Source organism: Hyperolius riggenbachi, chromosome 9 (assembly GCF_040937935.1).
Source record: "Hyperolius riggenbachi isolate aHypRig1 chromosome 9, aHypRig1.pri, whole genome shotgun sequence".
In the NCBI taxonomy this organism is placed as follows: domain Eukaryota; kingdom Metazoa; phylum Chordata; class Amphibia; order Anura; family Hyperoliidae; genus Hyperolius; species Hyperolius riggenbachi.
In genome coordinates this window covers 216796612-216807550 of record NC_090654.1, presented here as the reverse complement: position 1 = coordinate 216807550, position 10939 = coordinate 216796612, and the positions used below count along the sequence as shown (strand labels likewise).

Here is a 10939-nt window from a genome sequence, read left to right as displayed (position 1 = left end):
AGGCCGCAATGAGCGGCCCCCCGTGTTTCGCTTCCCTCGTCGCCATGGCGACGAGCGGAGTGACGTCATGGACGTCAGCCGACGCCCTGACGTCAGCCGCCTCCGATCCAGCCCTTAGCGCTGGCCGGAACTGTTTGTTCCGGCTACGCTGGGCTCGGGCGGCTGGGGGGACCCTCTTTCGCCGCTGCACGCGGCGGATCGCCGTGCTGCAGCGGCGATCAGGCAGCACACGCGGCTGGCAAAGTGCCGGCTGCGTGTGCTGCTTTTTATTTGGTGGAAATCGGCCCAGCAGGGCCTGAGCGGCAGCCTCTGGCGGTGTTGGACGAGCTGAGCTCGTCCAGACCGCTCAGCAGGTTAAAAGGAAATAATTATGGCAGCATCCATACTCTTCTCACTTCAGTTCCTCTTTAGGCAGGGAACACACTTGACTGTTTTCGTGCGCGTTTTCTGCACAGAAAAACTGAGAACTCATGTTAATCAATGTGCTAGTACACACTTACTGTGTTGTTCGCGTGCAGAAAAAAAACTGACATTCTGCATCATGACTCAGCACATTTTGGCAGTTTTCTCTATGAATTACATCAGCTGCTGTAAAAAACGCATGCGTTTTCCTGCATAGAAACACACTTGGTGTGCAGAAAAAGTATGTAGAAAAACGCGCGCGGAAATCTGAAAGTCAAGTGTGTTCCCTGCCTCACGGTTCCCTATAACCTCACTGCTCCAGGTTCGCAGCCTGCTTCACATATGCAAAGGACGGTGAAGGCGGAGCTTAACGGCCCTTGGGGCGGGGCTTATCACAGCCAAATGGGGGGAGCGGGAATGCTTTTCGATTTGGAGGCGGGGTTTTGCAGCTGCTGGAGGGGAATGTCTGGCTGTTCAGGACAAAGTCTGGCCCTGGAAAAGACCCTGATCATGTATTATTGCTACCAAAAGGAATTTACATCTTTTTGTTTATAAGTAATATCAGCCCAGCATACCTCCCAACTTTCTGAGATGAGAAAGAGGGACACTTAGGCCACGCCCCTGCCACACCCCAGATCATGCCCCGTCACACCCCTAGTCATGCACACCATAAAGATTTCATAAGAAAAATATGTTGTTTTAAAATTCAAATCACACTGGTCCTTTCTACCCTGGTTCATTTTCCTTCATACTAACATTGAAATTAAGAAATACATCAATCTAAAGGATGGGAATGTCAATCAAACACATTTTTCAGTAGAGAAATGTACATCTTTACATAGAAAAAGGGACAAAGAAGTCCTGAAAGAGGGACAAATGAGGAGGAAAGAGGGACAGGGCTCCCAAAGAGGAGTCCGTCCCTCTGAAAGAGGAACAGTTGGGAGCTATGGCCCAGGATGAGCTTCAAAACGCCTTCAACTCATTTCTGTTCTCAGAAATCTGGTTCTATGGCATCCATACTACAATCACAGTTTAATTTCTACTACCGGCCGCTAGGGGGAGCTCCGGGATGTAGCCATCTCTACTGTCAGGGCACTGGGCAGCCGCTCTCTCTATGACTGCTTGTTCCTGGACCGGTGTATGTCGGGTCTGAGAGCTCCTGGTTATCGGGGATACGGAGAGAGAAGTCGCACTTCTGTCTCCTCTGCTGCTGCCGTTGTTCTGTCTGCGAGGAGAACGCGTGCCAGTATGACGTCATGGCAGCTATTGTGACGTCATGGCAGCTATTGTGACACGAGTGCAGGTGGGCATCACGAGAACCGCTGAGGATCGCACCTGCAGTGACATGTGACCACTGCCCATCTGCTATTGCTATGCCATGCTAGTGGATGGAGGTGAGGAAATATGTACAACAGGGAAAGGTGAGGGAATGTGCTGTGCTGTATATACTGCTGTACGTGCATCATGCAGCTATGTACTCAGCGGTGTGCACATGCCTATCCACACTACAATTTAGATTGGCCAATTTTACCACTGCTATGTGCATACCTCCCAGCATTTTGAGATGAGAAAGAGGGACACTTAAGCCACGCCCCTGTCACACCCCTGATCACGCCCCTTCACACCCCTAGTCACGCATACCATAAAGATTTCCTAAGAAAAATATGTGGTTTTATAATTCAAACCACACTGATCCTTTCTATCCTGGTTCATTTTTCTTCATATTAACATTTTAAAATTAGTAATATATCAATTTAAAGTATTTCCCCAGTATATGCAGCCAGGTGTATAGGTCTCCCCAGTATAGCCAGGTGTATAGGTGTCCCCAGTATATGTAGCCAGGTGTATAGGTGTCCCCAGTATATGTAGCCAGGTGTATAGGTGTCCCCAGTATATGTAGCCAGGTGTATAGGTGTCCCCAGTTTATGCAGCCAGGTGTATGTGTCCGCAGTATATGTAGCCAGGTGTATAGGTGTCCCCAGTATATGTAGCCGGGTGTATAGGTGTCCCCAGTATATGTAGTTAGGTGTATAGGTGTCCCCAGTATATGTAGCCAGCTGTATAGGTCTCCCCAATATATGTAGCCAGCTGTATAGGTCTCCCCAGTATATGTAGCCAGCTGTATTGGTGTCCCCAGTATATGTAGCCAGCTGTATAGGTGTCCCCAGTATATGTAGCCAGCTGTATAGGTGTCCCCAGTATATGTAGCCAGCTGTATAGGTGTACCCAGTATATGTAGCCAGGTGTATAGGTGTCCCCAGTATATGTAGCCAGGTGTATAGGTGTCCCCAGTATATGTAGCCAGGTGTATAGGTGTCCCCAGCAGGGCCGGATTTACCATTAGGCACTGTAGGCACGTGCCTAGGGGCGGAGCCATTTGTGAGGGGCGGGCGGGTCACTGCCCACCCACAGTGTCTCTGTCTCGTCCTCCCTTCCTCCCTCCATTCGTTCAAAGTGGCAGCAGGCAGCACCTTCTGCGCCGGAGAGCGGCGCATGTAAAATTACGTTGTGTGTGTTCCAGACCCAGCGCTGGCTGATGTCACTCCTCAGCAGCGCCCCCTGCATCCTCTCCATGTCACGCTGTGTGTAGCCATGGAGAGGACGCAGGGGGCGCTGCTGAGGAGTGACGTTAAGACTGCCTGGAACGCATGGAGGAGCCGTGGGCATCCTTCCTGTCACCGCCGAGAGGGCTGCTTGGGCGGCCGCCGTTCCTCCGGATTCTATTCGGGTCTCCTCTGCCATGGCCTTCTTCTGCCCCCAAGTTCCCCTCAGCCGCTGTCCGTAGCCGCGCGGCATACTTTGGAGCAGAGAGGGACTTGAAGTTTCTGCGGCTCCGCCCGCTCCGACTCCTTGGAGAGCTGCCTGCCTGGTGCAAAGTACCTGGAATAATCTCCAGTTCAACAAAAGCCTCACCCAGTCCTCTGGAGCAGAGAATTAAGTGGACCTGAACTTGTGCACAGGACAGAAGGAAAACATGAAGTGCACAGTATGTATTAAAGAGTTTAGCCTGTCTAATGCCCACTAATCTGTCTAATCACAAGTTGAAATATCTTCCCTGTGTCACCTGATTGCCCCTGTCATCAATTAGGAGTCATCAATCAGATAATGCTACCCTCCAGACAGTACTACTTCCTCCAGCCCCTGGCAGCCGCTATGTCCCTCACCGCAGCTCCGCTCTCTGCCGCTGGCCCCCGGTCCCAGACCGACAGGTCGTCCTCTACTGCACCTGTGCGAGCGCTGCTGTCAATCACTTCCACGTGGCTCGGGGTGTACTGTGCAGGCCCAGTAGTTCTGCATCGCCGTCGACGCAGTACACTCCGGACCATGTGGAGGTGATTAACAGTGGTGCAGTAGAGGATACTGGCAAGGCACCGCCAGGGACCGTGAGCCAGCGCTGAAGAGCGAAGCTGCGGCAAGGGACATAGCGGATGCCAGGGGCTGGAGAAAGCCCCGGGTAAGCAGTACTGATTGATGACTCTTTTAAGCTTGTTTGAAAGCACAGAATGTTAAGCCTATGTCTGCTTCCACGAACGAAGGAAGTAGAATTGGGCCGAACGGTTCGCCTGCGAACGGTTCCATGCGAACTTCAGTGGTTCGCGTCCCGCAGGCGAACTTTTGCGGAAGTTCGGTTCGCCCCATAATGCACCATGAGGGTCAACTTTGACCCTCTACATCACAGTCAGCAGGCCCAGTGTAGCCAATTAGGCTACACTAGCCCCTGGAGCCACTCCCCCCCTTACAAAAAGGCATGCAGCGGCGGCCATTACGCTCACTCGTGTGCCTGCGTTAGTGAGAGTAGGGCGAGCTGCTGCAGACTGTCTCTCATAGGGAAAGATTAGTTAGGCTTAGCTTGTTCCTGGCTGCATACCTGTTCTGTTAAGTGAACCTGCCACTGCATACCTGTTCTGTGAACCCACCACTGCATACCTGTTCTGTGAACCCACCACTGCATACCTGTTCTGTGAACCCACCACTGCATACCTGTTCAGTGAACCTGCCACTGCATACCTGTTCTGAGAACCCACCACTGCATACCTGTTCTGAGAACCCACCACTGCATACCTGTACTGTGAACCCACCACTGCATACCTGTTCTGTGAACCCACCACTGCATACCTGTTCTGTGAACCCACCACTGCATACCTGTTCTGTGAACCCACCACTGCATAACTGTTCAGTGAACCTGCCACTGCATACCTGTTCTGTGAACCCACCACTGTATTCCTGTTCAGTGAACCCGCCACTGCCGTCACTACACAAACAGCTGTTTGCGGTGCGTTACACAGTGAGTTTGGTGTGTCAGTGTGAAGCAGTACCTTAATTACACTACCTAATTGATGTATACACATGCAAGATGTTTTAAAGCACTTTAGGCCTGTCATTTAGCATTCAATGTGATTTCTGCCCTTAAAACGCTGCTTTGCGTCAAATCCAGATTTTTCCCGGGGACTTTTGGCGTGTATCCCACTCCGCCATGCCCCCCTCCAGGTGTTAGACCCCTTGAAACATCTTTTCCATCACTTTTGTGGCCAGCATAATTTTTTTTTTTTTCAAAGTTCGCATCCCCATTGAAGTCTATTGCGGTTCGCGAACTTTAACGCGAACCGAACCTTCCGCGGAAGTTCGCGAACCCGGTTCGCGAACCTAAAATCGGAGGTTCGGCCCAACTCTGGAAGGAAGTAGACACAATGCAGATTTATTGCAGGATTTGTATCAGCTGTAATGAACCTTTAAATGTTATATGTGTATCTTTCAGAGAAGAGCAGAAGTTCTATGTTCAGGTCCGCATTAACCCTTCCACTGACTGCTCTGTGCATGAGCTCTCTTTACCTACCTACTGTACTCTCCCACCTACCTACCCCCACTGACTCCTCTCTGTGCTCTCTATACCTACCTACCCCCACTGACTCCTCTCTGTGCTCTCTATACCTCCCTGCTGTACTCTGCTACCTACCTACCCCCACTGACTCCTCTCTGTGCTCTCTATACCTTCCTGCTGTACTCTGCTACCTACCTACCCCCACTGACTCCTCTCTGTGCTCTCTATACCTACCTACCCCCACTGACTCCTCTCTGTGCTCTCTATACCTTCCTGCTGTACTCTGCTACCTACCTACCCCCACTGACTCCTCTCTGTGCTCTCTATACCTTCCTGCTGTACTTTGCTACCTACCTACCCTCACTGACTCTTCTCTGTGCTCTCTATACCTACCTGCTGTACTCTGCTACCTACCTACCCTCACTGACTCTTCTCTGTGCTCTCTATACCTACCTGCTGTACTCTGCTACCTACCACCTCCAATGACTCCTCTACTAACTCCTCTCTGTGCTCTCCCACCTACCTACTCTCACTGACTCCTCTCTGTGCTCAGTATACCTACCTGCTGTACTCTCCCACCTACCTATCAACCCCCACTGACTCCTCTCTGTGCTGTCTATACCTACCTCCCACCTACCTATCTGGGTATCTACATTACATTGTGTGGTTTTTATTAAATAATAAGGGGCGTGGCATTAGGAGTGTGGTCTGTTAAGGGGCGGAGTTTAGGGCGCCAGAGCTTATGTGCCTATAGGCTCCTGAGCTGTAAATCTGGCCCTGTAGCCAGGTGTATAGGTGTCCCCAGTATATGTAGCCAGGTATACACCTGGCTACATATACTGGGGACACCTATATATGCCCAGTATATGTAGCCAGAGGTATATGTCCCCAGTATATGTAGCCAGGTGTATAGGTGTCCCCAGTATATGTAGCCAGGGGTGTAGGTGTCCCCAGTATATGTAGCCAGGTGTATAGGTGTCCCCAGTATATGTAGCCGGGTGTATATATGCCCAGTATATGTAGCCAGAGGTATATGTCCCCAGTTTATGTAGCCAGGTGTATATGTGCCCAGTATATGTAGCCAGGTGTATAGGTGACACCAGTATATGTAGCCAGGTGTATAGGTGTCCCCAGTATATGTAGCCAGGTGTATAGGTGTCCCCAGTATATGTAGCCAGGTGTATAGGTGTCCCCAGTATATGTAGCCAGCTGTATAGGTGTCCCCAGTATATGTAGCCAGCTGTATAGGTGTCCCCAGTATATGTAGCCAGCTGTATAGGTGTCCCCAGTATATGTAGCCAGGTGTATAGGTGTCCCCAGTATATGTAGCCAGGTGTATAGGTGTCCCAGTATATGTAGCCAGGTGTATATATGCCCAGTATATGTAGCCAGGTGTATATATGCCCAGTATATGTAGCCAGGTGTATATGTTACGGCCAGAACGCGTAGTGTGGCCACTTCTAGTTCTGGCCGGCCACTTCGGGCTCTGGCCGGCCAATGTGCAAAGTGGGCGCAGCGCAGCAGCCAATGTTAGAAATGGAATGTTACGCCGTCTCGCTGCGGCCAAATTGATGACAACTTGCATAATTTAATGAAATATAGCCGGCGGCAATGTAATAGATGAAGCAGCCGGCTTTCGCACTGCCTCTCTCCTCCCCCCGCCTCTCTCCTCCCCCCGCCTCCCATACAATAAGTAGCAGCCGGGGACATGCAGCCGGAGAGTCGTTCGTCGCAGCAGAGCGGGGAGGCTGCAGACATTGCTTCTGCCAGCACCCCCTCTGCAGGAACGGCAGGATTCCCCTGCCGCGACGAACGACTCTCGGGACACGCGTGTACCCGCCGGCATTTATTTATTGTTTGGGAGGCGGGGAGGGGGGGGGGCGATCGGGGAGAGGAGGAGGCAGTGCGAAAGCCGGCTGCTTGATCTATTACATTGCCGCCGGCAATGTCATTAAATTAAGCAAATTGTCATCAATTTGACCGCAGCGAGACGGCGTAACATTCCATTTCTAACATTGGCCGCTGCGCTGCGGCCACTTTGCACATTGGCCGGCCAGAACTAGAAGTGGCCACACTTCGGGTTCTGGCCGTAACATATATATGCCCAGTATATGTAGCCAGGTGTATATGTGCCCAGTATATGTAGCCAGGTGTATAGGTGTCCCCAGTATATGTAGCCAGGTGTAAAGGTGCCCCCAGTATATGTAGCCAGGTGTATAGGTGCACCCAGGAAGGGAGGCAGCCAGTGAAAGGGAGCTGGTGGCAAAGTGGCGGAGAAGGGGGGGGAAGTCTCCCCCCCCCCCTTCCCTCACCTTGGGCTCCCTTTCCTGGCTCTCCCTTCCGGATTAATGTGTTTCTCCGCAGCGGCTGACAGCGGGCGGGGAGGACTTACCGGTTACCGCTGTCCTTCCAGCCGGCAGAGGGAGCTGTGATCTGTGCGCCGCTAGTCAGGTCTTGAGTAGACCAGACTAGCGGCGCACAGATCACAGCTCCCTCTGCCGGCTGGAAGGACAGCGGTAACCGGTAAGTCCTCCCCGCCCGCTGTCAGCCGCTGCGGAGAAACACATTAATCTGGAAGGGAGTGCCAGGAAAGGGAGCCCCAAGGTGAGGGAAGGGGGGGGAGACTTCCCCCGTTCTCCGGCACTTTGCCACCAGCTCCCTTTCACTGGCAGCCTCCCTTCCTGCACAAATAGGTTGTCCGCCCCTGCATCTGACCCCCCAGCCAGCCGGGACACTGGGGGGTCATAGCGAGAGAGCCCTCCCAAATCGAGTCAGTCCCGACGAAAACGGGACGGTTGGGGACTATGGCTATGTGGTATGTGACTCTGAGTTTACGCGCATAATCTGTGTCAGTCTGTTTGCCCTCATATTACACGGAGGTGGTAAAAGTGGCTTGTGATTGGCCAATCATTTTATGGATATGTGTATGCACCCTAAAGGTGGCCACTAACTGTCCAATTTGTAGCGCAAAATCGTTCGAGCGATCAGAAATTCTGATGGGATTGGTCGTAAATAATCTCTGTTGATGGGCACAAACGATTATAAAACAATTGGACTTTTGTCAAATCAAACTTTGGCTTTTCTTGTTGGTTGTGATAAGAAGGAAAGATTGGTTCATTGATGGTGTAGTGAACGATTTTTCTTCCGATCAGAATTTTCTGATCGCTCAAACGATTTTTCACTAGAAATTGGACCGTTAGTGGCCACCTTTAGTTACTTTTTCCCTCCCTCTACTTTAATGTGATATACACAGGGCCCAACTGTTTAGAGTACTCTGGCCCGCCCCTCACAATGTGGCTTCTTCTCCCCTTCCTATTGCTGCCTAGTAGGCAGCTCCACCCCCATCTCTAGGCATTACCGCCCCCTTTCCGGCAGCTTTGATTATCATTAGAGCAAAGCTGCTGCAGCCATCATCTTGTTAGCCAAAGCAAGGAATTGAAACACTGGTCTGCCCCTCAGTATGTCACTGCTGCTGCCCTCTTCAATGCTGCTGGTGCTGTACATATGTCCCTGTGTCTGCACACTGGCCCCAATTTCCAAGCCCGTTGCCCTTCAGCGTACCTCCTTGGTATAGCCTAGAAGATTGTTAGCGTCTCCATATTGCGTCATCACGCTAGCAACACGTTACTCATGTGCAATAGAACTTGCAGTGTCTGAAACAGCTGATTATCAGCTGGTTTTGGAGACACACACATTTGCCCTATAATGTTGCACTGCCCTGCCAGCAAACCACATTGGAAGCTGCATAAAGCACTGCATCATTCCTTGTTTGGAGTGCAGCATTCTCCATACAGAGTGATCTATTGCTTGCTGTGGCACTGCAGTAAAGGTGCAGTCCGTACAGAGAATGGGGCAGCGCGTTCGCAGAAAGGTGCAGTCCGTCCGCAGAATTCTGCACTCTGTACAGAGAATGGTGCAGTCCTTTAGACAGCTTCCGGTGTGGTTTCCAGGCAGGGCAGCACAAAATTTAGGGCAAATGCTCATGTCCCCGAAATCAGCTGATAATCGGCTGTTTCAGAAACTGAAAGTTCTTTTGCGAATGTGCATGAGTAACATGGAGCCAGCGTGTTGTCACAATATGTTATCAAAAGAACAGGGCAACAGTGCCGATCATTTTCTTTTGTTTCCATTGATGATCCTGCCGGATCGATCGAGGCACACAGCAACTGTAAGGTGGTTGAGCCCACCAGTTGTTCTACTCACTGTGACGCAGTATGGTTATGTTATGACATTTAGGAGAAGCCAACTATCTAGGGCATTCCAACACACCAGCAGTCTAAGTCGGCACATAGCTTCTGCAGCCCCCACCTCATCCACTGCAACTTAGGGTGCATACACACATGCTATTTTGATTGGCAGATCACTGTCCAATTTTACTACCTCCACGTAGTAGGAAGGTAAACAGATTGTGGATTGCATGAACAGATTGTGCAGGTAAGCTCTTGTACTACATGGAAGTAGTAAAATTGTGCAATGATTGGCCAATCAAAATTGCATGTGTTTGTACCAGGCTTTAGCATGGACATTAACTGCTTTTTGAGCTCACCTCCACCTATCATTTGCCCAGATCTGGATGAAAAAAGAAGAGCCTGTGGTGACAAGTCCCAGCGCAGTGGTGGCCTTTCGACAGCTTGACCATGACGCCTGGTGAGGGATCGCTTGGTAAGTATAGTGCACTGCTTTCTGCCCACTGCCACTTCTCATTGGATGGGGTGTTTTTTTCAGTCACTGTGGGCCTGATTTGAAAAACATGGCGAGCATTGTTATTGGGAGAACAAATCCTCTGTACTCACTTTATTCATATTGTAAATAATGCTGCTAATGCTCTGGCCTCCATATTTGCCGCATTGATGGGATTGTGACCTAAAGCACAGATACTTCCCTAGTCTATGGATCCTGCAGAGGTTTCCCATGTCCTCCTCCAGACCTCCCCCGTTGCCCAGCACCCTCTTGAAGTCTAGGTCTGCGCTCCCCTCTGAGCAGTAGCAACTTGTTTAACCACTTGCCGACCGCGCACTCATAACGCGCGTCGGCAAAGTGGCAGCTGCAGGACCAGCGACGCAGTACTGCGTCGCCAGCTGCAGGCTGATTAACCAGCTGCAGGCTGCAGGCTGCTTCCTGTCAATTCACGGCGGGGGGCTTCGTGAATAGCCTGCGGGCCGCCGATGGCGGCTCGCAGGCTAAATGTAAACACAAGCGGAAATAATCCGCTTTGTTTACATTGTACGGCGCTGCTGCGCAGCAGCGCCGTAAGGCAGATCGGCGATCCCCGGCCAATCAGCGGCCGGGGATCACCGCCATGTGACAGAGGACAGCCTGTCACTGGCTGCACAGGACGGATAGCGTCCTGTGCAGCCCCGATCTCCGGGGGGGGAGCAGGTAGGAGAGGGAGGGGGGAATTTCGCCGCGGAGGGGGGCTTTGAGGTGCCCCCCCGCCAGCCACACGCAGGCAGGAGAGATCGGACCCCGACAGCACATCATACCCCTAGTGGGGAAAAAAGGGGGGCAATCTGATCTCTCTGCCTGCTACCTGATCTGTGCTGGGGGCTGCAGAGCCCACCCAGCACAGATCACTAAACACAGCGCTGGTCCTTAAGGGGGGGTAAAGGGTGGGTCATCAAGTGGTTAAGGGACCCAGCAGAAAACCTCATAGGGAAATTCTGCTAACGTGATTGGGTGGACGGCATCCTGTTGAACTGCTAGGTTTCAGGTGTAGTG

The 10939-nt window shown here is 51.6% G+C and overlaps 1 long non-coding RNA gene across 3 annotated transcripts in view; it reads left to right on the top strand.

Moving 5' to 3' along the window:
* The first annotated feature begins 1486 nt into the window (after positions 1-1486).
* The window catches only part of LOC137531878 (uncharacterized), a 38754-nt gene continuing 29301 nt past the window's right edge, over positions 1487-10939 (top strand). For 2 of the 3 annotated variants that reach the window (XR_011023792.1, XR_011023793.1), the window contains exons 1-2: positions 1487-1796; positions 9789-9883. This is a non-coding gene — a long non-coding RNA (uncharacterized lncRNA). Of the gene's footprint in view, positions 1824-9788; positions 9884-10939 lie in introns of all 3 variants that reach the window. The other variant, XR_011023794.1, reaches the window with a different exon arrangement.